The 25,182-nt window shown below is 43.7% G+C and overlaps 1 protein-coding gene across 6 annotated transcripts in view; it reads right to left on the bottom strand.

Annotated features, from left to right (window-relative positions):
* LOC135507555 (type II inositol 3,4-bisphosphate 4-phosphatase-like) overlaps positions 1-25,182 on the bottom strand; it is a 369,267-nt gene that overhangs the window by 257,389 nt on the left and 86,696 nt on the right. For all 6 annotated transcript variants that reach the window (XR_010450671.1, XM_064927063.1, XM_064927060.1 and 3 more), the window contains one exon: positions 5,057-5,127. The gene's annotated coding sequence lies outside the window, so the exon portion shown is untranslated. The remainder of the gene's footprint in view (positions 1-5,056; positions 5,128-25,182) is intronic.

Below are 25,182 nucleotides of genomic sequence, written 5' to 3' on the forward strand. Positions count from 1 at the left end.
AGTACCAGATCATTGTGGAGCTATATACAGGGAGTACCAGATCCCTGTGGAGCTATATACAGGGAGTACCAGTACCAGATCCCTGTGGAGCTATATACAAGGAGTACCAGTACCAGATCCCTGTGGAGCTATATACAAGGAGTACCAGTACCAGATCCCTGTGGAGCTATATACAAGGAGTACCAGTACCAGATCCCTGTGGAGCTACATACAGGGAATACCAGTACCAGATCAATTTGCAGAGGTACCAGGTACTTGAGGTAGATATGTATATGAAGGCAGGATAAAGTGACTAGGATGTATAATAACAAGAGTCAAATAAAGAACAGCAGCAGAGTAGCAGCAGCTAACGATGAGTGTGAAAGTGTGTGTGTGTGTGGGGGGGGGTTGATGATGAAGGGGGTGATGAAGGGGTAAAAAAAAGCAACTCTCTCTCAATTCATTTACATTTCAATTCAATTGAAGGGCTTTATTGGCATGGAAAACATTTGTTTACATTGCCAAAGCAAGTGAAGTAGATACTAAACAAAAGTGAAATAAACAATAAAAATGAACAGTAAACATTACACTCACAGAGGTTACAAAAGAATGAAGACATTTCAGATGTCATATTATGTTTATATACCGTGTTGTAATGATGAGCAATTAGGTCGTCTCTCTCTCTCCTTCCTTCCTTTCTCCATTTCCTTCACCCTCTTTCTCTCTTATCTCTTTCTCTTTTACCCCCTCCCTCTCTCCGTCCTCCATCTTCTCTACACTGTGAAGGTTAGATCTAGTTATTTGGTCACCAAGGTCTTGGCAATATCTAAAATCAATGTTCATTCATATGATCGGGGAGAAGGCCTATGGGAAATTCCACGATAACAGAATCACTCAAGAGTTTTCACTTCAAAATATATGCCAAACAAAAACCGTTGACTTCTAAGTTTAACAAGCAATACAACTCTGCACAAGGACTAAGTTGAATAATTTACACAGACATTTTCACAAGAACACATTCACTGGAAGAACTGTGCAGATGCAATGTTTGGTAACAGAATGACGGTAAACTCAGTTTAAATCTGTTACCAAACTATCTGTCCCTGTGCATAGAATTGTATGGTGGGTGAAACATTGAAATCAATGGGGGGGTTTGTATACATTTTAAAGTGAAAAACCGAACTCTCCGTGTAATTCCGTAACCATGGAAATTCCCCTGTACATGAGGAAGGAATGTTCTGCACCAAAGAACAGTAAAGGAGCAGCCTTGGCCTGCCACATAGTATACAGTCAATATAAATGCAGGCAACACCACCCACATACAATAATGTACAATGTACTTTTTTCCACTAATTGGTCTTTTAACCAATCACATCAGATCTTTTCACATCAGATCTTTTTCAGAGTGGATCTGATTGGTCAAAAGACCAATAAGTGAATTGGGCTATGTGAATAATAAGTGAATGCAGCCAATGTGATTTAAGTCTTAAGCCACGTGTCGATATAAGGTTAAATCATGCGGCGAAATAAAGAAAAGAAACGCAATAAGAACATTGTCGAGCGACACATTCCAACCAACATCTACGTTGTATCTCAGGAAGGTAGATAACTTAATCATTGCTAGAGAAAGACAGTGGGGAAGGTGAGATTTCACAAAGCCTAGTTGTGGCGCTCTGTCTAGCTGGTGTTGGGGTGGCAGAGAGGGGGAAATGAAGATGAATTGGCCATAGCTCTAAAGAGGAGGAGAGGAGGAGAGGAGCAACAGGACAGATGAATCCACTCTGCACCGGCAGGTATCCTCTCCTCTGTTGTATTCCATCCCCCTCTTCTTTCCTCTCTCTTTCACCTTCCGATCTTCTTAAACCTGAAATGAATGTTCTCTTGTTTCTGGATGAATGAGTTGTGGGTGGTTATTGTGGCAGACGTACCACAAACAAATACAACCCCCCCACCCCCAACGCACATACAAACATCTCCGTAGAAGTAGAACAAACGTTGGGCAGCTGGTGTTGATACATTAACATTCTACAATGTTTCTTTTAAGGCGACATCGGTTGTCTTATTAGAGGTGGCTGGGTAAAATCAATAGGGAGCAAGGGATGGAGAGAGCGAGCCTCACACAAAAGAGAGGAGAAGAGAAAGAGAGCGGGAGGATAAACATGCCCTTTTTAGCTATTCGGGCCCCAAAGGCAGGCGAGTGGATCTCCACATTTACCCATTCCGATAGTATAGCACTCGAGGGCCGTTAGAATCCCTAATGCACTCGTTCACATTATTAACAGAGAGAGGCGAGGGAAGGAGCCGATAGCCTGAGTCACACTGGAATCTCTCAGAGACTATGGCTGGAACATTCGACAGCTCAGCCAGGGATACAATGCAATGGATTAGAATGAACGGCTGCAGTAAGACTAGAGCTGAGCCTTGGCCCGGGAAATTAAAAACTCAATTAAAAAGAAGCATTTTCCGCTTTAGTGGAAAATATACATTCTTCAAATGTTTTGTCGTCTGTCCCTTTCCCATCTTAAAAAAAATATGCGTCATTACAGTTTTCTGAAAGGGTTCCATTTTAATTGAAGGTTGTGCAAACGTCGTTGCATACACATCTTTTCATTCCCCCTACAGGGACATTAAGATCAGTGTATATTGAATTCTTAAAAGATCAGAAATGTTGGTGCTTTTCTCTCAATAACAGCAATGTTTGAACAGAACTTGAGCGAGTCAAACTATTCATACTACATGTTAATAGAATCTCCCTCCATTTCCAAACTCTGTGTTGGTAATGTTTCATGTTCCTGACAGATCAAGTAAATCATGATAGTTATATTAAAGTCGATTTTGAAAAATGACTGCTTTTGTATTGCAAATGAACTAGATATTGAGGATATAAGCTGGGATGGGTGCTATTTTATTTGTAATGTGGCCTGCATCAATTTTAATGAGGCAATGTGTCTGTAAATGTTCCATCTAAAACATACTGTCAGAATAGGTCAAAGTCATTTCAAGCATACCACCCCCATCATTCAAAAAGGCACATCAATAAATCCCATGATGACCTATTTGAGATGTATTCATAACACTACAGTATGTAAGGCTTGAGTGGCATTAAGGAATTATTAGCAATGGTATGTTATTTCAGGACAGATTTGGAAGCGGTCTCGAGTGGCGCAGCGGTCTAAGACACTGCATTTCAGTAATAGTGGTGTCACTACAGACTCTGGTTCAATTCCAGGCTGTATCACAGCCGGCCATGATTAGGAATCCTGTAGCGCGGAGCACAATTGGCCCAGCGTTGTACGGGCTAGGGTTTGGCTGGGATAGGCCGTCATTGTAAATAAGAATTTGTTCTGAACTGGCTTGCCTAGTTAAAAAAAGTTACAATTAAAAAATAGTCTACCCTATTTGGTGACAAAATATTTTTGTTAATTTGTTTACTCTTTTGTTTGAACATTTCTTCATTCAATAATCTACTAATTCAGATGACTAGTATATACTTCTGCCCAGAGTACATATAGAATTACTCCCCTATATATGCTTGTGTCCAGGTCTAGGGGGACCTACAGTCAATACCTTTGAAGACCCCCTGGTATCTCGGCTTCACACATGACAGGGGTTCAAGACCATAAGCCTCAATCCCTTCCCTTTCACTCCTTCTTTTCTCTCCATTTTCTCCCCCTCTTTTAGCTCCCTCTTTTCAGAGGACATAGAGAGGGAGACTATTGATTTCTCATCATGAGTTGTCATGTCAGAGCACATTCTCTTTCAGTTCCCTGGTATTGACAACCTGGTCTGTTGGCTTTTCCCTGGCTCTGGCTGGCTCGAGAAAGAAGCCTGTAGAGTTTGTGCTTCGAAAGTGGACTTTTTTCATTATTGTTTTTTACCTCAGGATTTTTGGGGGTGGTGGAGACAGATATGATGGCTTTGAAATCCTTCAAGCCTTCCCACACACACACCTAACTTGGATGTTGCCAGTTGAAGAGAAAAAGAAAAAAGAAATGCCGATTGATGTCGTTGGGGCTGAAGAATCCTCTGGAAAATGCTACAGAAGTCTCTGACTTCATGGACAGACATGCAGTGGATAGAGTCCTCTGAGTTCAAACGCAATATCTTTGAAGTAAAACTTGCTTCCAAGCCATATAACTTGTTAAGGCAAGAGCATTCCTGGCAACATGTGAGGAAATGCCCCTTGACAACATAGTAATAATGTGATATTAATTGCCTTGCCTCTGATTATTATGAGCTCAATTCTAATTTTGCATTTTTATTTTATTTATTTTATTTATCCGTTATTTTAGCTGGTAAGTTGACTGAGAACATGTTCTCATTTACAGCAACGACCTGGGGAATAGTTACAGGGGAGAGGAGGGGGGATGAATGAGCCAATTGTAAACTGGGGATTATTAGGTGACCGTGATGGTTTGAGGGCCAGATTGGGAATTCAGCCAGGACACCAGGGTTAACACCCCTATTCTTACGATAAGTGCCATGGGATCTTTAATGACCTCAGAGAGTCAGGACACCAGGTTAACGTCCCATCCGAAAGACTGCACCCGTACACTGGGCAGTGTCACTGCCCTGGGGCATTGGGTTATATTTTTAGACCAGAGGAAAGAGTGCCTATTACTGGCCCTACAACACCACTTCCAGCAGCATCTGTTCTCCCATCCAGGGACTGACCAGGACCAACCCTGCTTAGCTTCAGAAGCAAGCCAGCAGTGGTATGCAGGGTGGTATCATGATGATGTGGCTGATTACACTTTGCTTCTTGAAAGTCCAATATCTTAAACTTGATTGCTGACATGCAAAACATTTTGGGACTGTATGAACAGTGGACTAATGAAGAAAAAAATTGCCAAATTTTTTCAGTCTTGTCAATTTGTTACTTTCAAGCCCACTTGCCTGACGAGCTAACAAATGGGATCCTATACTATTCTGTTGAGTTACTTCATTATCACATTTGAATTCATTACTTCTAGGTTCTGAATACATCCAACCAATCACAGCCTCAGCATCCCCGTTACCCACAAGACACCATAAAGTGAGAACACATGAATCATCTCCAATAACTTTCTGTACTTACCGCGTCTCTCTGCAAAGCCGAGCCGTCGTTACTGATCCTTCAGTTCCTCCACCTCTGACATGTTCTGTTTCCTGATGAAAACACATCAAGACAGAAAGCAGTGAGTGGGGGCCATCCCTCTGGTGCACTCTGCGCTGCACTAGCTGGTAGCGTGGGAGGAGGCTAATTGCTAATTGGCTCTGGTAGATGGAGGTTGAAGATACTGCACCACTGAATTAACCTCTAGCGCCAACTAGCTAAGGGCTAGGTGTAGGATAGGGTAGGGTGGAGTGATAGTCGTGACGAAGGCTCTGGTGGCTAATGTTTGGAATAAGAATAATCAAAGCATGTACACACTTTCTGTGTTTTCTTTCCCCTTGTTAAGGATTAGCCTCTTCGAGAGCAATAGTCTTCCTCATATTCAGAAAATAAACGGTCTCTCCATGTTCTCTGCAGATACCTGGGATGTCGACAAGAGGAGGCCTGGCTAGCTACGTCACAGCCAGAAACAAAATGGCTGTCGACGGTCAATCTCCCAAAGAGACAACAGTAACATTAAAAGCCCAGGGCAGGAATTTTAACACAAAATGAATGTGCTAACAAAAAGGGGTTAAATATGGGTCATATCTACATTTACATTTACATTTAAGTCATTTGGCAGACGCTCTTATCCAGAGCGACTTACAAATTGGTGAATTCACCTTATGACATCCAGTGGAACAGCCACTTTACAATAGTGCATCTAAATCATTTAAGGGGGGGTGAGAAGGATTACTTTATCCTATCCTAGGTATTCCTTGAAGAGGTGGGGTTTCAGGTGTCTCCGGAAGGTGGTGATTGACTCCGCTGTCCTGGCGTCGTGAGGGAGTTTGTTCCACCATTGGGGGGCCAGAGCAGCGAACAGTTTTGACTGGGCTGAGCGGGAACTGTACTTCCTCAGTGGTAGGGAGGCGAGCAGGCCAGAGGTGGATGAACGCAGTGCCCTTGTTTCTCTCTGACACTTCATAACATACTTCCTTTAGATGTATTTTTGACCATCTGTTTGGCCATTTATGAACGTATTATTCAAAAGGTTTCTATGGGCTAATAGCAGTAAGGCCAAATTCAATGTTTCATCAAATACTTTTTCAAAAAATGATACCTACAGGGGTCTACAGGGGTTTTAAGAATCCCAATCAAATAGATGAAATATCCATGGTATGAAAATCTTAAAACCATTCCATATGTTAGCTTAGTAGAACGCCACCCACCCACACAAACTCTTGTTATCCTTAAATCTCTATCTGAAGGACTGGGCAAGAGAACACCAATGATGTACACTACAACAGCAGAAATCTCCAGTATTGATAACCCCCCCCACTGCACCCTGCCCACAGCCCCCTCCTAAAGAAGTAAGTCGGGTTTAAAGCATCCTTGTGGGAAAATTGCATTTGTTCTCTTTCCTTGTTTGTCTTTTCTTGTTCTTTGCTGTGAAAGAAAATAATCGAAGAAGACTGAAAACTAATTGTGAGGGCTTGGGCGTACTTTTGCTGTTGAAAGCATTAAAAGTCTACCCAGAACTCCCCTCTTCTCCCCTCTGGCCCTCTGTCCAAGCCCCTTTGACTTAGTGGTACGCTCTTTGCCTGAAACTTGGCTGAGATGAGCTAGCATAATGGGAAAGGTTCAGCTTAAACTGCACTCCCTGAGTGTACATATGTAGAAATGACCTCAACTAACCTGTACCCCAGCACATTGACTCGGTACCGGTGCCCCCTGTATATAGCCTCGTTATTGTGTTACTTTTATTATTACGTTTTATTTTAGTCTACTTGGTAAATATTTTCTTCTTCTTGAACTGCACTGTTGGTTAAGGGCTTGTAAGTCAGCATTTCACGGTAAAGTCTACACTTGTTGTATTCCGCGCATGTGGCTAATAACATTTGATTTGATCTGATCAATTGAAAAAAAATAATAATAATTGTGTACTCTTCTATCGCATAATGAAATCAAATAAACTTCCCGCAAGCAAATAGTTTACCTCACCCTTGGCACGGCCGGGTACTTTAATGAAAGGGATGGATTTGAAGCACAGGCGTACTGCCTGACAGTGTTCATTGGGTTGTTATTCAGTTGGTGGCCATGAAATGTCTACATTACAGTAGTGTAAAGTCAAATATTTGGCTTTCGTGGACTAGACGGACAGACGGGCGGACAGACTTCTCTGCTCTGTTAATATTGCGGTGAAATTAGTTAATAGGCTTTAACTGCAGACACACACACACAAGGTACACCCACATTACTCACCATAACCTACTCTGTCACCTGGCCATGTACAGCTTGCTCACTCAGCCACAAAATAACTAATCTCACACCTGATACTGCAGCCGACAGCTCTAGACCTTGTTCCAGTCCACTGTCTCGTGTTAGCCTGGCTGTGACTCTGTACACCAGACAAACCACTCCAAGGAGCCAGGTGGAAACTGTAACACCTCCCGACAGGCCTCCACCATTCACAGCCCCTTGTTTTACAGGAACTGTCCCCTAGTATCCCAGTGGTTCCCACACTGGTGTGCCTTGAGGAAATGTTCCTATTCTTTATTACATTTTACACTCACTTCTAAACACGGCCTGTGGATGGAATGCACATGGCATTTTGACTGAGGAGCACTAGTGGCGGTCAGATAGAACATTAAATGGTTTCATCTGTGTCATTGTTTCAAGTCTGCTCTGCACAGGCTGGTATTACACTTGTTTCATTTGAGGGGCGGCGCATCACGAACAAAGTCATTTGTGTCATTTTCATTTGTCTGTGAAAACCATTAGCAAAGTCTTCTTAGGCTTAGCCAGAGTCATTTATTTCATAAAGTATGGCTCTGGGCTTAACTATACCACAGCCTCTGGTACAGTATGGCTCTGGGCTTAACTATACCACAGCCTCTGGTACAGTATGGCTCTGGGCTTAACTATACCACAGCCTCTGGTACAGTATGGCTCTGGGCTTAACTATACCACAGCCTCTGGTACAGTATGGCTCTGGGCTTAACTATACCACAGCCTCTGGTACAGTACGGCTCTGGGCTTAACTATACCACAGCCTCTGGTACAGTACGGCTCTGGGCTTAACTATACCACAGCCTCTGGTACAGTATGGCTCTGGGCTTAACTATACCACAGCCTCTGGTACAGTATGGCTCTGGGCTTAACTATACCACAGCCTTTGGTACAGTACGGCTCTGGGCTTAACTATACCACAGCCTCTGGTACAGTATGGCTCTGGGCTTACCTATACCACAGCCTCTGGTACAGTATGGCTCTGGGCTTAACTATATCACAGCCTCTGGTACAGTATGGCTCTGGGCTTAACTATACCACAGCCTCTGGTACAGTATGGCTCTGGGCTTAACTATACCACAGCCTCTGGTACAGTACGGCTCTGGGCTTAACTATACCACAGCCTCTGGTACAGTACGGCTCTGGGCTTAACTATACCACAGCCTCTGGTACAGTATGGCTCTGGGCTTAACTATACCACAGCCTCTGGTACAGTATGGCTCTGGGCTTAACTATACCACAGCCTCTGGTACAGTATGGCTCTGGGCTTAACTATACCACAGCCTCTGGTACAGTATGGCTCTGTGCTTAACTATACCACAGCCTCTGCCAAACAAACAGAGCATTGTGTCCGTGGTTACACCTTTACAATGCAGAAGACCTCTCGTCTGTGGCCCAAACTATTCAAAACTAAAAGACCTATTTTACCGGAGCTAGCTACATTTTCTTCTTTCTGGTGCAAAGTCGCAGGACGATCTTAAAAGGCTATACACAAATTAACAATCATGAGTAAGGAACTATTAAAATATTTCAAATAAACCCGATTTAATATATATTGTAAAAATTGACAGGAAATAGATGGTTTTTCCGAATTGATCAGATGAGATGGAGGTCGTAAGCAGTAAGTGTACATCCTATCAAGGTGTTGCTGTAAGAGCTTTGTGAGGGAACGAGCATGCAGTGTGCCACGTTTCAAAAAGGACGGGGATAACTGCCATATCCACTCCTCAGTAACAGTAGTTAGATTGAGAGGAGTGACATCTCAAACAGGAAAGAAGGTAGGGGTTTTTGTATTGATATCCTAGGGACACACATACAAAGCCCTGTAAGGGGATGGAGTGTGCAGCGTTGCTGTAAGGGCTTTATGAAAGGGAGTGTGAAGCGTTGCTGTAAGGGCTTTATGAAAGGGAGTGTGAAGCGTTGCTGTAAGGGATTTGTGAGGGGAGGGAGCGTGAAGTGTTGCTGTAAGGGATTTGTGAGGGGAGGGAGCGTGAAGTGTTGCTGTAAGGGACTTGTGAGGGGAGGGAGCGTGAAGTGTTGCTGTAAGGGATTTGTGAGGGGAGGGAGGGTGAAGTGTTGCTGTAAAGGATTTGTGAGGGGAGGGAGCGTGAAGTGTTGCTGTAAGGGACTTGTGAGGGGAGGGAGCGTGAAGTGTTGCTGTAAGGGATTTGTGAGGGGAAGGAGGGTGAAGTGTTGCTGTAAGGGCTTTATGAAAGGGAGCGTGAAGTGTTGCTGTAAGGGACTTGTGAGGGGAGGGAGCGTGAAGTGTTGCTGTAAGGGATTTGTGAGGGGAGGGAGGGTGAAGTGTTGCTGTAAGGGATTTGTGAGGTGAGGGAGCGTGAAGTGTTGCTGTAAGGGACTTGTGAGGGGAGGGAGCGTGAAGTGTTGCTGTAAGGGACTTGTGAGGGGAGGGAGCGTGAAGTGTTGCTGTAAGAGCTTTGTGAGGGAGGGAGCATGAAGTGTTGCTGTAAGGGCTTTGTGAGGGGAGGGAGGGTGAACTGTTGCTGTAAGGGATTTGTGAGGTGAGGGAGCATGAAGTGTTGCTGTAAGGGCTTTGTGAGGGAAGGGAGCGTGCAGCGTTGCTGTAAGGGCTTTATGAAAGGGAGCGTGCAGCGTTGCTGTAAGGGCTTTGTGAGGGGAGGGAGCGTGAAGTGTTGCTGTAAGGGGTTTGTGAGGTGAGGGAGTGTGAAGCGTTGCTGTAAGGGATTTGTGAGGAGAGGGAGCGTGCAGTGTTACTGTAAGGGCTTTGTGAGGTGAGGGAGCATGAAGTGTTGCTGTAAGGGCTTTGTGAGGGGAGGGAGCATGAAGTGTTGCTGTAAGGGCTTTGTGAGGGGAGGGAGCATGAAGTGTTGATGTAAGGGCTTTATGAAAGGGAGCGTGCAGTGTTGCTGTAAGGGCTTTGTGAGGGGAGGGAGCATGAAGTGTTGCTGTAAGGGCTTTGTGAGGGGAGGGAGCATGAAGTGTTGCTGTAAGGGCTTTGTGAGGGGAGGGAGCATGAAGTGTTGATGTAAGGGCTTTATGAAAGGGAGCGTGCAGTGTTGCTGTAAGGGCTTTATGAAAGGGAGCGTGAAGTGTTGCTGTAAGGGCTTTATGAAAGGGAGCGTGCAGCGTTGCTGTAAGGGCTTTGTGAGGGGAGGGAGGGTGAAGTGTTGCTGTAAGGGATTTGTGAGGGGAGGGAGCATGAAGTGTTGCTGTAAGGGATTTGTAGGCAAGGAATCAACAAGGGAGATGAGTTTTATTTGGAAAGGTCAGGCTTCCTGCGAGAGATGGAGAGAGTGAAGGAGGGATGGAGGGAAGGAAGGAGAGAGATAATCTGATTCATCAGTGTCACTCGTCAGCTCAGGAGGCACAGTGCTGGTGCAGCCGCCGGGGAATCAGAATTCCCATCAGCCACACACATGGGAGGGCGACGAGACTCACCGTCGGCATACTGGAGACTGAAGACCCACACATATACTGATACTAATGTACACACACACACACACTGACAGACACAGATATTGATGTACACACACAGATACTGATACTGATGTACACACACAGATACTGATACTGATGTACACACACAGATACTGATACTGATGTACACACAGATACTGATACTGATGCACACACACAGATACTGATGTACACACAGATACTGATACTGATGTACACACAGATACTGATACTGATGTACACACAGAGATACTGATACTGATGTACACACACAGATACTGATACACACACACAGATACTGATACACACACACAAATACTGATACACACACACAAATACTGATACACACACACACACAGATACTGATACACACACACAGATACTGATGTACTCACACAGATACTGACACTGATGTACACATGCAGATACTGACACTGATGTACACACAGATACTGACACTGATGTACACACACAGATACTGACAGACACAGATACTGATGTACACACACACTGACAGACAGGGTTGGAAGAGTGTTATGCATACGTGCATTTTGTTTTTGCATGTTCAGGCGCGCGTGTGCACATGTGCATCTGTGCTTGCCTGCGAGTGTGTGTGTGTGTGTATACAAATGCCTGGCATGGCCTCACTCGGGATGTGCCAACTCAAGTCTGCGTGGCGCAGGGGGTCTGGCAGGGAGTCTGCTGAGAGAAGAAGACGGCGGTCAGGAAGTCTGCTCCCGGAGAACAATACACAGAGCCAGACAGACAGTAAGACAGACACCCAGGCAGGCATCCACACAACACAGCAGCTCTGTGCTGCAGCCTTCTGCTTGTCCCATTCTGAAGCTGACAAATCACTGACTGCTACACGTTTTCATCCAGATTAGCGAGTCGACTGAGTGCTGGCACTGGCTGGCGTGTGGTTAGATTCTCTCACTCTTTCTCTCACTTCATTAGCTTGGGTAACTTTCATGCACACGTGTCTACATTACAGCTATTTCAGATGGTCAGTATTGGGGGGAACGCTCAGTAGTTTTGCATGGTGAATGCTAACAGATGGTCTGATACTGGGGCCAGATTTATGTAGCCTCTGGTCAACAGTGTTGGAGTAAGCACACAAACAAACACACAGAAAGGCAAACAAACCCAGGAAGTGCCTCTTTAAAATCCACGTGTCCTTATCAGCTGTCAGAGTTCACCCCCCTTGATCCCTAATTCATATGACACTTCCATTCTGCGCAGTAAACTGGTCAGTCCCATATTAGAGATATTACATGTCACCAGGACTACCTTTATAGAAAATTAAGATAAACAGAAAAAAATCATGAATTAGAGAGACAACTTTAATAATTACCATCAAATATTCTCAGAATCCATTGCCCTGGTACAATGGCCCGTGTTCCCAGTGTCCTAGAGTAGGAGTGCTAATTTAGGATCCGTTTTGTGGTTTGGATCCTAATGAATAAGACAGGGAGACTCTTTGTGAATACAGGACAATGTGACACCCTGGGCTCTAACTATGCCTCAGCAGAGCTTGTGTTCTTTCCAGTGTGTTGGCGTTGATCGCCTTTGAAACATAATGAGGCGTACAGAAACACCATGCAAATAGATTCCTCCCAGCATGCCTCACTCCCACCCAGCGGGAAAAGAAAGAGGGAGGGGGGGGGGGGTTATGTGAGTTGAATTCCTGGCCGTGATTCAACATTGAAGCCTATATGCTGTGTGTTGATGAAATATTCCCACAAGCACTCAGCCCATTTTTTACTTCACTCTAACTAACCGTCAAAACGATAAAAGAAAATATTGGTCTCACGCCATATCTAAAACAGTTATTGTTTATGGAAAACACAGCAGAGGCTGATATATACAGCGTCATACAGGAAGGAGCAGCTTCCAGTCACTGCTGAGGGTTTGCCAATTTGCTCTCCTTTAAAGCAAGAAAACTTAGTTGCTACATCAATTTTTGGACTTATAAATGAATGATACTGTATATACCCATTGATTCTTGAAGCATGTAACTTCTACATGCCTCGTGAGCTAAGTTCAACAGTCATACCCCATCAGAACCCAGAATATAAGCTGGTTTTACACCATTGTTTGTAAACAACATACATCTCTACAACATCTCTTACCCTATTCTCTCTTATCCAGAACCTGCTGGATTTCTGCTGGAATTCTGTTCTACCTACCATCTGGTGTCCCACGTCCAAATCAGTCCCTGATTAGAGAGGAACAATGAAAAAGTCCAGAGTTGAGTTTGAGGGCTGCATAGCCTCAAAACATGGTTAAAACTGTAACAGCATGGGTATCAGTCCTTGCATCCATAGCTCTGTCTATACACTTTGAGAGTGGTTACATTTCTCCAGGCACATCCCTAAGCTTTTTACAGACTCAGGGGCGGGTTGACGGCTTTGTTATTGTTTCAATTAACGATTTTAGCTTTAAATGTGCAGTAAGAAATCATTTCACTGAAGGATTCAAGCTTTAAATGTGGCCTAAGACATGCTTACCAGAACGTGGAGAGAGCAGAGTTGTTAAGATTTAGAAAGAAATAATACTGAATAGGCCTTTTTTTTGTAAATTGGTTTCAAAAGGCTGTGCAGGAAATGCGGCTGGTGGACACTGTGATCAGGACATTACTGTGAATAGCCGTAATGCTCATAATGCTCTGGCCCATGTTATTTAAAGAACACGCCAACATAACCTTTTTACACTCTCTTTATGAGGCCCTTTAGTCACCCGAGAAACCCTTGTTGGAGCCTCCGTGGCTCTGAGAATAGGTGTGTTCCGGTTTATACTGCAGGTGCAGGGTACAAAAAGGAACGTTATGAATGAAAGATGTAATAGAGACCTGCACTCTGTTAGAAAAGTCCTCAGTTGTATCGGGCAATGTTTTTTTTTCTACCCAATAGTCTTTGACAGGCATTTGCATTACAGTATCTCACTGGTTCTCAATCCTGGTCCTGGGGACCCAAAAGGGTGCACATTTTTGTTTTTGCACTAGCACTACACAGCTGATTCAAATGATCAACTCGTCAAAAGGCGTTGATGATTTGAGTCAGGTGTGTAGTGCTAGGACAAAAACAAAAATGTGCACCCTTTTGGGCCCCCAGGACCAGGATTGAGAACCACTGCTGAGTATCTAGTTGTTTGGCCTTTGTGACTGTAACAAGGTGTTTGAGTCAATATTGTTCCACTGTACACAGGGCAAAGCATGTTTGCATTGAAACACTTGTAATTTTGGTTAACTTACAAGTAAAATATTGTGTAATCTGGTCACCTTCATGTTAGAAATTGAGAGTTCTAGCAAAAACTAAGTCTCAACCATTGTACAAGGAAACTTTCAGCCAAAGCCCCTCCCCTTTCTGATCTGTGAAGTGAAGCACACAAGGAGAAGATACGTCAAAATAACCAGTGACACAAACCCAAAGACCGGAACCATTTCTGCTTGTTATCTCACACATCCCATTCAGTCCCGGCAGACTCTTCAGTCTGCATACAGAATCTGCCCACGGGAGATTATACTCGATACTGTACACAAGGCACGACATGATTTCTCAGATTCTACTGGAGCACTCTATGATCCAGGAGTGTACTTATGTCAGCTCAGAGGGCTCAGCTTGGCCCTCAGGGACAACCTCTGAATATGACACATTGTAACACGCCTCTGCTGCTTTAAGCCCCCCCCCAGCCTTGCCGAGGATTTGGAGGGAGTCACGCTTGTCTTAATTGAGTCCACAGTATCTTCAGTAGATGTAGGGCTGATGGAGGTGTGACTCGTTAAATGAGGCACAGTCGGAATCCCAGGCAGGAGATTCGGTTTTTTTGCGACCCACCCGAAATTAGTGGTGGTTGGTTACCTAACCTGCTCATTACTTCGTATAATGTAGAGTAACTCTTTAAACCTCAAAAGAAAAACATGCCTAATCCATCGTCAAGAGTGGTTGAGTTCTACAGTATTTTGTAAGGCAGTCTGAGCTGCGAGTTTCACACTCAAAGAGCCAATGTACCTACAATAATTTACTGCGACATTTGTCGTCTTGATGCCAACAGATGCATCAGAATGTTCAGAACTATTCATTCCTGGCTACACTCAAGGTGAGTTTTCCTATAATAACAAACGCCATGGTGAAATCGTTTAGCGAAGTCTGATTGAAAAACCCAGCCAACCCTAAAGCTAATGAAGGACTATATTGAGGATTAACTTCAACTTCCACGAATGTCGATCAACTTCCTTGAATGTGTAATTGAGTTAATTTGCCCTTTGTTGAGGGTATCCTTAATGAAATGTTTTACCTCACTGGGCTGGAATAGATGAAATACTGTAGATGGAATGGATCAGTCCTTCTCGCCCTCATGAGCCTTGGCATTCAACTTGTTTGTTTGTGTCTCACTCCATAATCACAAACCTACAGTTCTCTGTTTTCAAGGTTCCAATCTTATATTGAAGCAAATACTGATTTTAATTACAGCTAAGTTGACAATTAACACAGAGAAACTCTGGTAAATGAGCAAAGTTGAACAACATCTACTAATCATAACTTATATTTTACCCTCTGACGACCTGAGGGTGGTGCGGGTCTGCCCAACTCATCACCGGGGGCAAAGTACCTGCCCTCCAGGACACCTACAGCACCCGATGTCACAGGAAGGCCAAAACGATCATCAAGGACTTCAACCACCCGAGTCACTGCCTGTTCACCCCGCTATCATCCAGAAGGTGAGGTCAGTACAGGTGCATCAAAGCTGGGACCGAGAGACTGAAAAACAGCTTCTATCTCAAGGCCATCAGGCTGTTAAATAGACATCACTAGCTGGCTTCCACCTGGTTATGCAACCCTGCACATTAGAGGCTGCTGCCCTATATACATAGAATCGCTGGCCACTTTAATAATGGAACACTAGTCACTTTAATCATGTTTAAATAATGTTCTTGTATACTGCTTTACTCATCTCATATGTATATACTGTATTCTACTCTATTGTATTTTAGTCAATGCCACTCTGACATTGCTCGTCCTAATATTTATATATTTTCTTAACTCCATTCTTTTACTTTCTGATGTGTGTGTATTGTTGTGAATTGTTAGATACTTCTGCACCGTTGGAGCTAGGAACACAAGCATTATGCTACACCTGCAATAACATCTGCTAAATATATGTATGTGACCAATTATATTTGATTCAATTTGATTTGATAACTAGTTGTTTTGTTATAAATGGTTCACGTACAAATGTTGACACACTTCAAGAGGCTTGTTACCGTCGGCGACTGCTCACATGGGGGATTATTTTGAAAACCCTTAAAACACTTTTCAACGCTGGAATAACCTGATTTTGATGGCCTAATGCTTTTCAATAAGTCCCAAGAGGGGGAGAGAGAAGAGGAGAGGAAAGAGGGGGAGAGAGAAGAGGAGAGGAAAGAGCATTTCACCTGGTTTCACTTTATCACCTAATCTCTTGGGAATCTTATTACAGTCGCTCGAAGACTAAGAGCCGGGTAGAGAAGAAAACCTGCCAGTTTTACCCATTCACCACGGTTGCGGAGTACGTCATTTCACAGCAATGACTCAGTCGGCATTGTCGCCCGTTTCCACCTCATTATTCTACAGGCATTACATATTCAACGGCGCATTTGCAGTCGCACATGCCCCAATGCCTTATAGCTTTTAACTGCATATACATGCAGTGTTATTAATCATATTCGGGGAGACGGATAGATAGCGATCTCTTCAGTTCACGCACACACACACACACACACACACACACACACACACACACACACACACACACACACACACACACACACACACACACACACACACACATAACCCATCCTCAACACTCCACTGATCAAGGTGCTAGCAGGTAATAAAGCATTTCTCCTCACTGCTCTTTTCATTTGACAGAAGGCAATGGTGTTGACGAGGTGAGCATTCTCGCTCAATTTTCCCCTGCTTCTTTCTTCCGTATGTTGTGCCTCTCCAGGGAGCTTGGAATACCACACTGTAGGTGTCACACTTGAGAAAACTCATTATTTCTACCACAGTTGGCAATTTTAAGGCAGGGAGCGACAGTCTTTGTGACCTAGCGGAGCTTAGGAAAGGCCTATGATTGTGTGCTCCCGACAAAACATGAATGAATGTATAAATCATTGATCTTCCATGCGTTTAGCGCACGTGTATAAACGGGGGCCGTCGAGGGGGTACGTGTTGGAGGAGAAGGCATATGCGTTTTGGGGGGGAACACGTTGTGGGTGGGTGTGAAAAAAAGGGGGTCCTCTTTTTCTTCATTCCCTGCACAATTGGAGAGGGATCCACCCACTGGATGAATTTTGACCTGTGTTCGTTCTGTAGTCTAGTATACAAACGTTGAACATACTAATGCTTCTCAACTACAACAGGTCTAATACTGTAGTCTTACTAATGCTTCTCAACTACAACAGGTCTAATACTGTAGTCTTACTAATGCTTCTCAACTACAACAGGTCTAATACTGTAGTCTTACTAATGCTCCTCAACTACAACAGGTCTAATACTGTAGTCTTACTGTCACGTTCGCTAGAATAAATGTGGGACCAAGGTGCAGCGGATATTAAGTTCCACATAATTTAATGAATAAAGTCAAACTTAGCAAAGACAAAAACAAATTAACAATAAACTAACAACAAACCGTGACTGCAGAGATGCTACGTGCACTAACTCAAAACAATATCCCATAAACACAGGTGGCAAAAGGCTACCTAAATATGATCCCCAATTAGATACAACGATTACCAGCTGCCTCTAATTGGGAATCATACACAATCACCAACACAGAAAATCAAACCTAGAACCCCACATAGAAATAAAAAACTAGTCTAACCCCCCAGTCACGCCCTGACCTACTCTACCATAGAAAATAAGGACTCTCTATGGTCAGGACGGGACACTTTCTAATGCTCCTCAGCGACAACAGGTCTAATATTATTACTAATGCTCCTCAGCTACAACAGGTCTAATATTATTACTAATGCTCCTCAGCTACCACAGGTCTAATATTATTACTAATGCTCCTCAGCTACAACAGGTCTAATATTATTACTAATGCTCCTCAGCTACAACAGGTCTAATATTATTACTAATGCTCCTCAGCTACAACAGGTCTAATATTATTACTAATGCTCCTCAGCTACAACAGGTCTAATATTATTACTAATGCTCCTCAGCTACAACAGGTCTAATATTATTACTAATGCTCCTCAGCTACAACAGGTCTAATATTATTACTAATGCTCCTCAGCTACCACAGGTCTAATATTATTACTAATGCTCCTCAACTACCACAGGTCTAATATTATTACTAATGCTCCTCAGCTACAACAGGTCTAATATTATTACTAATGCTCCTCAGCTACAACAGGTCTAATATTATTACTAATGCTCCTCAGCTACAACAGGTCTAATATTATTACTAATGCTCCTCAGCTACAACAGGTCTAATATTATTACTAATGCTCCTCAGCGACAACAGGTCTAATATTATTACTAATGCTCCTCAGCTACAACAGGTCTAATATTATTACTAATGCTCCTCAGCTACAACAGGTCTAATATTATTACTAATGCTCCTCAGCTACAACAGGTCTAATATTATTACTAATGCTCCTCAGCTACAACAGGTCTAATATTATTACTAATGCTCCTCAGCTACAACAGGTCTAATATTATTACTAATGCTCCTCAGCTACAACAGGTCTAATATTATTACTAATGCTCCTCAGCTACCACAGGTCTAATATTATTACTAATGCTCCTCAGCTACCACAGGTCTAATATTATTACTAATGCTCCTCAGCTACCACAGGTCTAATATTATTACTAATGCTCCTCAGCTACCACAGGTCTAATATTATTACTAATGCTCCTCAGCTACAACAGGTCTAATATTATTACTAATGCTCCTCAGCTACAACAGGTCTAATATTATTACTAATGCTCCTCAGCTACAACAGGTCTAATATTATTACTAATGCTCCTCAGCTACCACAGGTCTAATATTATTACTAATGCTCCTCAGCTACCACAGGTCTAATATTATTACTAATGCTCCTCAGCTACCACAGGTCTAATATTATTACTAATGCTCCTCAGCTACCACAGGTCTAATATTATTACTAATGCTCCTCAGCTACAACAGGTCTAATATTATTACTAATGCTCCTCAGCTACAACAGGTCTAATATTATTACTAATGCTCCTCAGCTACAACAGGTGCAGAGGGAAGGTCTCAGAGTTACCTCTCCACTCCAAATGCAATAACTTGTATAAGAGGTCATATGAAGACACAGCTCCCAGCAACCAGAGGAGAGACAGAGAGTGTGGGAGAGAAAAATACGGAAAAAAGTGATGACTCATTGCCAGTGAGGTTGCAGACACAGATCGATGCTGCAAGTCTGATCTCTCTCTCTCTTTTCTCTTTGTCATCCACTATACAGTGGGGCAAAAAGTATTTAGTCAAGCCACCAATTGTGCAAGTTCTCTCACTTAAAAAGATGAGGCCTGTAATTTTCATCATAGGTACACTTCAACTATGACAGACAAAATGAGGGAAAAAAATCCAGAAAATCCCATTGTATAATTTTTTTATGAATGTATTTGCAATTTATGGTGGAAAATAAGTATTTGGTCAATAACAAAAGTTTATCTCAATACTTTGTTATATACCCTTTGTTGGCAATGACAGAGGTCAAACGTTTTCTGTAAGTCTTCACAAGGTTTTCACACACTGTTGCTGGTATTTTGACCCATTCCTCCATGCAGATCTCCTCTAGAGCAGTGATGTTTTGGGGCTGTTGCTGGGCAACACGGACTTTCAACTCCCTCCAAAGATTTTCTATGGTGTTGAGATCTGGAGACTGGCTCGGCCACTCCAGGACCTTGAAATGCTTCTTACGAAGCCACTCCTTCGTTGCCCGAGTGGTGTGTTTGGGATCATTGTCATGCTGAAAGACCCCAGCCACGTTTCATCTTCAATGCCCTTGCTGATGGAAGGAGGTTTTCACTCGAAATCTCACGATACAGGGCCCCATTCATTCTTTCCTTTACACGGATCAGTCGTCCTGGTCCCTTTGCAGAAAAACAGCCCCAAAGCATGATGTTTCCACCCCCATGCTTCACAGTAGGTATGGTGTTCTTTGGATGCAACTCAGCATTCCTTGTCCTCCAAACATGACGAGTTGAGTTTTTACCAAATAGTTATATTTTGGTTTCATCTTCTTCTGGATCATCCAAATGCTCTCTAGCAAACTCCAGACGGGCCTGGACATGTACTGGCTTAAGCAGTGGGACACGTCTGGCACTGCAGGATTTGAGTCCCTAGCGGCGTAGTGTGTTACTGATGGTAGGCTTTGTTACTTTGGTCCCAGCTCTCTGCAGGTCATTCACTAGGTCCCCCCGTGTGGTTCTGGGAGTTTTGCTCACCGTTCTTGTGATCATTTTGACCCCATGGGGTGAGATCTTGTGTGGAGTCCCAGATCGAAGGAGATTATCAGTGGTCTTGTATGTCTTCCATTTCCTAATAATTGCTCCCACAGTTGATTTCTTCAAACCAAACTGCTTACCAAGCTGCTTACCTATTGCAGATTCAGTCTTCCCAGCCTGGTGCAGGTCTACAATTTTGTTTCTGGTGTCCTTTGACAGCTTTTTGGTCTTGGCCATAGTGGAGTTTGGAGTGTGACTGTTTGAAGTTGTGGACAGGTGTCTTTTATACTGATAACAAGTTCAAACAGGTGCCATTAATACAGGTAATGAGTGGAGGACAGAGGAGCCTCTTAAAGAAGAAGTTACAGGTCTGTGAGAGCCAGAAATCTTGCTTGTTTGTAGGTGACCAAATACTTATTTTCCACCATAATTTGCAAATAAATTCATTAAAATTCCTAAAATGTGATTTTATGGATTTTTTTCTCATTTTGTCTATCATTGTTGAAGTGTACCTATGATGAAAATTACAGGCCTCTCATCTTTTTAAGTGGGAGAACTTGCACAATTGGTGGCTGACTAAATACTTTTTTGCCCCACTGTATCTGTCACAGTCTCTCTCTTCTTCTGCATGTTTATGCTGTTACATAGTTAGGATGCAAATGATGACATTATTAGTGCTGTCTATTCATGTTCTTCAGTCTAGCCAATTCTGGAAATTAAGTTCTTCAGGGAGTGAAGCAGGAAACGTAGCTACACTATGTCCCAAAACTATTTAATTAGCAGTTTTTGACCTGCCTCAAAACTAGTGTAGAAAATACACAATTTGGTTATACAGTAGACAGTGTTTGCCGTACATACCTACACGTACGCTACGGTCACAAGACACAGGCCTCCTAATTGTCCCTAGAATTTCTAAGCAAACAGCTGGAGGCAGGGCTTTCTCCTATAGAGCTCCATTTTTATGGAATGGTCTGCCTACCCATGTGAGAGACGCAGACTCGGACTCAACCTTTAAGTCTTTATTGAAGACTCATCTCTTCAATAAAGACTGAGATTGAGTGTAGTCTGGTCCAGGAGTGTGAAGGGGAACGGAAAGGCTCTGGAGCAACGAACCGCCCTTGCTGTTTCTGCCTGGCCCTCTTTCTGGGATTCTCTGCCTCTAACCCTATTACAGGGGCTGAGTCACTGGCTTACTGGTGCTCTTTCATGCCGTCCCTAGGAGGGGTGCGTCACTTGAGTGGGTCGAGTCACTGATGTGATATTCCTGTCTGGGTTGGCGCCCCCCCTTGGGTTGTGCCGTGGCGGAGATCTTTGTGGGCTATACTCTGCCTTGTCTCAGGATGGTCAGTTGGAGGTTAAAGATATCCCTCTAGTGGTGTGGGGGCTGTGCTTTGGCAAAGTGGGTGGGGTTATATCATTCCTGTTTGGCCCTGTCCGGGGGTGTCCTCGGATGGGGCCACAGTGTCTCCTGACCCCTCCTGTCTCAGCCTCCAGTATTTATGCTGCAGTGGTTTGTGTCGGGGGGCTAGGGTCAGTTTGTTATATCTGGAGTACTTCTCCTGTCTTACCAGTGTCCTGTGTGAATTTAAGTATGTTCTGTCTAATTCTCTCTTTCTTTCTCTCTCTCTCTCGGAGGACCTGAGCCCTAGGACCATACCTCAGGAATACCTGGCCTGATGACTCCTTGCTGTCCCCAGTCCACCTGGCCGTGCTGCTGCTCCAGTTTCAACTGTTCTGTCTGCCGCTATGGAATCCTGACCTGTTCACCAGACGTGCTACCTGTCCCAGACCTGCTGTTTTCAAATCTCTAGAGACAGCAGGAGTGGTAGAGATACTCTTAATGATTGGCTATGAAAAGCCAACTGACATTTACTCCTGAGGTGCTGACTTTCTGCACCCTCGACAACTCTGTGATTATTATTATTTGACCATGCTGGTCATTTATGAACATTTGAACATCTTGGCCATGTTCTGTTATAATCTCCACCCGGTACAGCCAGAAGAGGACTGGCCACCCCTCATAGCTTGGTTCCTCTCTAGGTTTCTTCCTAGGTTCTGGCCTTTCTAGGGAGTTTTTCCTAGCCATCATGCTTCTACACCTGCATTGCTTCCTGTTTGGGGTTTTAGGCTGGGTTTCTGTACAGCACTTTGAGATATTAGCTGATGTACGAAGAGCTATATAAACAAATTTGATTTGATATAAGCAACTTACCCCGAGTAGAGGGAGTCATCAGGCCTTAGTTCAAAGCAGTCACTGCTATGGCATTATGGGCAATAACATCACTAATCCACATTCAGCTACCAGAACCCCTAGGACTGGAGGCAGTGCTGAAGAACATTCCCAACAATGGGCTTTAATACATTCTAGTCTATTTATGGAACACGCATGCCCCCTTAAATGACCACTGAAGCCCATGAAATTCTTCTATAAAATGTCTCCAGGTACTCTTTACAGGATAGTAAGCGTGTGGGTGTGTGTGTGGGTGGGGGGGGTACATGGCGTGACTGTAAGACAGAGAAAGTAGCACTATCCCTCCAACAAACTCAAACATATGTATTCCCAGTATTCCCATTGAGAGTTAAAAAGCAGCCACTTAAATGTCTCATTCCATCCCTCTCAAATCATCCCTCCCTTCCCTCAATAGGCTATCCAACCCTGTGATGAACTCTGACTGATAAAATATTTAAGATGCACCATGATTAAAGTGCAGCTTCACCTTGACAGAGAAATCCATTGACAGAGACAGAATCAATCCCATTGATTCCAATGATAGGGGCTGAAAAGGACAGATAGCTATGTGTGAGGAAGGGAAGGAGCGAACGACTGAGGGAGGGTGGAGAGGGAGGATGGAGAGAGTGGAGAACGGAGGAATGGGAGGGAACGACTGAGGGAGGGGGGAGAGGTAGTAGGGAGAGAGCGGAAAAGGGAGGAATGGAAGGAGAGAGCGAGAGGCGGAAGATGGAAGAGGGGGAGGAAGGGGAAGTAAAGGAAGAAGGGGGAAGTTTTGGCTCGCTAGTCAAGCTCCTGTGGCTGGATTAAAAATGCATGTGACAACAGTCAACAACACAATTATTTGCATGGCTCAGAGAGTAGGAACCAAAGCACTGATAAACATTGAGGCCCCACCCCCCCCGGCCCAACAACAACCCACATTCAGCTCAATAGATATGGAAAGAAGAGAGAGAACAAGGAAGGGAAGGGGGGGGGAAGAGGAGAGAGAGGATGGTGTGTGGGTTGGGCGTGGGGTGGGGGGGTGTGTTCATGTCCATGTCTGTGTGTGCTAGTTAAATGCTATTGTTTCAAATCCTATTATAACAATTGGATGAGTTTGGGTGTTCCAGTAAGCATCAATTTGTTGCCTTCATTAGCCTACTTTATTGTGAAAAATATATCAGTAACTCTGCCAAGCCTACAAGCAAGAAACTGATGATACAACAACGCAACAAATACATTGATCATCTCAGCAAGGTTCTACCCGTGGTCGTAGAGCTGGCGGGAAGTGCAACTGAAATGTAGCTGAGATGTTGCTGAAATAAACATCTGTATTTTGAAAGCATTTTTTATCGTTATTTTATTAATGAAAGCAGAAAGATGTTGTTGAACAGATACGGTGTAAAACTTTAGCATCGAATACATTGCAAGTAGGGGGGATTTTCACACTTGCAGTAGCCGGGCTATAAAACTAATAACAGATCGGCTCTAGGAACGCATTAATACGCATTACTGTGTGTGTCGATATTGTGTGTCGATTCTCTCTCTCTCTGTATGAGTATGTCTGACTATATTAGAGAAGAAAGCACATTGAAATATGTTTTAATCCAGTGCTGTCGGAGTGTAACAATAAAAGTCAGGTCCGCTCAGCTCTCTCGAGGGTTTGATTGCTGGCCTTTACTTAGCCCTGAGAGAAGCACCAGAGATACCTGTCATGTTGCAATCTAACCCTTTACTTAGCCCTGAGAGAAGGACCAGAGATACCTATCATGTTGCAATCTAACCTTTTAATTAGCCCTGAGAGAAGGACCAGATATACCTATCATGTTGCAATCTAACCCTTTACTTAGCCCTGAGAGAAGGACCAGAGATACCTGTCATGTTGCAATCTAACCCTTTACTTAGCCCTGAGAGAAGGACCAGAGATACCTATCATGTTGCAATCTAACCCTTTACTTAGCCCTGAGAGAAGGACCAGAGATACCTATCATGTTGCAATCTAACCTTTACTTAGCCCTGAGAGAAGGACCAGAGAAACCTGTCATGTTGTCATCTAACCCTTTACTTAGCCCTGAGAGAAGGACCAGAGATACCTATCATGTTGCAATCTAACCCTTTCTTAGCCCTGAGAGAAGGACCAGAGATACCTGTCATGTTGCAATCTAACCTTTACTTAGCCCTGAGAGAAGGACCAGAGATACCTATCATGTTGCAATCTAACCCTTTACTTAGCCCTGAGTGAAGGACCAGAGATACCTATCATGTTGCAATCTAACCCTTTACTTACCCCCTAGAGAAGGACCAGAGATACCTGTCATGTTGCAATCTAACCCTTTACTTAGAAATGAGAGAAGGACCAGAGATACCTGTCATGTTGCAATCTAACCCTTTACTTAGACCTGAGAGAAGGACCAGAGATACCTGTCATGTTGCAATCTAACCCTATACTTAGACCTGAGAGAAGGACCAGAGATACCTGTCATGTTGCAATCTAACCCTTTCCTTAGCCCTGAGAGAAGGACCAGAGACACCTGTCATGTTGCAATCTAACCCTTTACTTAGCCCTGAGAGAAGGACCAGAGATACCTGTCATGTTGCAATCTAACCCTTTACTTAGCCATGAGAGAAGGACCAGAGATACCTATCATGTTGCAATCTAACCCTTTACTTAGCCCTGAGAGAAGGACCAGAGATACCTGTCATGTTGCAATCTAACCCTTTACTTA

The sequence above is a fragment of the Oncorhynchus masou genome, chromosome 21 (genome assembly GCF_036934945.1).
Source record: "Oncorhynchus masou masou isolate Uvic2021 chromosome 21, UVic_Omas_1.1, whole genome shotgun sequence".
NCBI lineage: Eukaryota > Metazoa > Chordata > Actinopteri > Salmoniformes > Salmonidae > Oncorhynchus > Oncorhynchus masou.